The sequence below is a fragment of the Orycteropus afer genome, unplaced genomic scaffold, assembly GCF_000298275.1.
Source record: "Orycteropus afer afer isolate SDZICR_OR568_19922 unplaced genomic scaffold, OryAfe1.0 scaffold00364, whole genome shotgun sequence".
NCBI classification, from domain to species: Eukaryota; Metazoa; Chordata; class Mammalia; order Tubulidentata; family Orycteropodidae; genus Orycteropus; species Orycteropus afer.
In genome coordinates this window covers 1,226,417-1,228,553 of record NW_006921951.1, presented here as the reverse complement: position 1 = coordinate 1,228,553, position 2,137 = coordinate 1,226,417, and positions in this window count along the sequence as shown.

Sequence of the window (2,137 nt, the reverse complement as noted above, 5' to 3'; positions counted from 1 at the left end):
GAAAGATGGGGAGGCCTTCAACGAGCTGGTTTGACATAGTGGCTGTGATGATGGGCTCAAATGTAGCAGGATTGTGGGGCTGGCTTGGGATTGGGCAGTGTTTCGTTCTGCTGTACATAGGGTCGCTATGAGTCAGAAACGACTCGACGGCACTTAACAACAACAACAACAATTGACAGAATAATTAGGACTAATTAAGAAAACATTTTTAGTAACTATATTAAGATTATGTTAGAATATTATGGAAGACATATAAAAGCTAAATCAATGTAAAAACAAAACATTTTTCTAACTTTTAAAATATTTTGTAGATTTCCATACTTCAAAAATTAGTATGTTAAATATAAATGTAATTTTGAATGCAAATTCACAAAATTGAATTACAGGTTATTAGGGTGAATAAGTAGAATAATATGGGTTAGGCTTATCATTATTCAAAAATTTCAATTATGCTGTTGTACATTAAAGGAGCTTTGGTGGCACAGTGCCTAAGGCATCTGACTGCTAACCAGAACATTGGAGGTTCAAACTCAATAGCCACTCCACAGACACAAGATGAGGCAACCTACTTCCATAAAGAATTGCCATCTCCAAAACCCAGATGGGGTTGCTATGAGTTGGAATCGACTTGAGGGCAGTGGGTTTGCTTTTTTAGGTTATATATTAAAGTGCAGATTTGTAAAATCCTTTTATCATTATAGACCTTATCCTATAAATAAGCTTCTGGGATTTCAGCACCTAAGACATCTGACTACTACACAAAAGGTTGGTGGTTCAAACCCACCAGCCATTTCAAGAAAGGAAGATGGAGTAATCTATTACCATAGTGACTTATTGCCTCAGAAAAAAGAATGTACAGTTTGGGAAAAAAAATATTCAGCAATAACATATCTGACAAGGGAATTATCTCTAGAATTTATATATAGAAAACAACCCAACACCTCAGCAACAAAAAGACAAATAATTCAATTTAAAAATGGGCAGAAAACATGAATAGACACTTCACCAAAGAAGATATTCAGGCAGCCAAAAAAATATGGAGAAATGGTCACAATCATTAGCTATTAGAAAGATGCAAATCAAAACAACAATGAGATACTATCTTGCACCAGGATTAGTAGCAAAGTTCAATAAGACAGAAAATAACAAATGTTAGCGAGAATATGGAGAGATTGGGAGTCTCATACACTGCTGGTGGGACTGTAAAATTGTACAACCACTATGGAAAACAGTATGGTGATTTCTTAAAAAGTTGGAATTTGATATACCATTTGACCCAGCCATACCATTACTAGGTATATATCCTAGAGAAGTGAGAGACAAGACAAGAACAGATATATGCACAACCATGTTCATCTCACTATTTGCAATAGCCAAAAGATGGAAACAACCTAGGTGTTCATCAACTGAAGAATGGATAACCAAACTATGGTAAATACACACAATGGAATACTATGCAACCCTGAAGAACAGCATAGAATCTGTAAAACAGCACATAACATGGATGAACTTGGAGGACATTATGCTGAGTGAAATAAGTCAGTCACAGAAAGACAAATATTGTCTTATTCCATATTGAAAAAAGTCAAGGAAAAGTTTATTTTATATGGAAGGAAACTTTCCTTCTTGGTTACCAGGGGTGGAAGGGAAAGGGAGAGAACACTGTTAGATAGTTAGAGACAAGTATCGATTTGGGTAAAGAGAAGGGCAAAGTACCAAATGTGAGTGATCCACATGGTGGTATTGAGGAAGAGGAAGACATAGAGGGGTACATGAAAGGTGCAGACAACAAGGATGAACTCTTTTGCACATAGTACTGTATTCTCAGTAAAGGCAAACATGGATATACTGGTAGATAGATGGGTAGACAGGCTGAACTATTAAGTATGTCTATGCAGGGGGGAATATGTCCAAGACCATGTATAGGGTTGGCAGACAATGTTTCTACAAGTGTATTGCTATGTTCTGTAAGAATTCCAAGGTGTATAGTAGACCTGACAAGGGACAAGTTTGTAGTCACTTCTTGGGCACAGCCAGCTACACAGAGGGAGTGAGTGGTTGGACTCGTGGGCTCGGGACTATAGTCACAGGGGACATCAAGCTCAATTGGCATAACATATGACACAAAACATTGTTC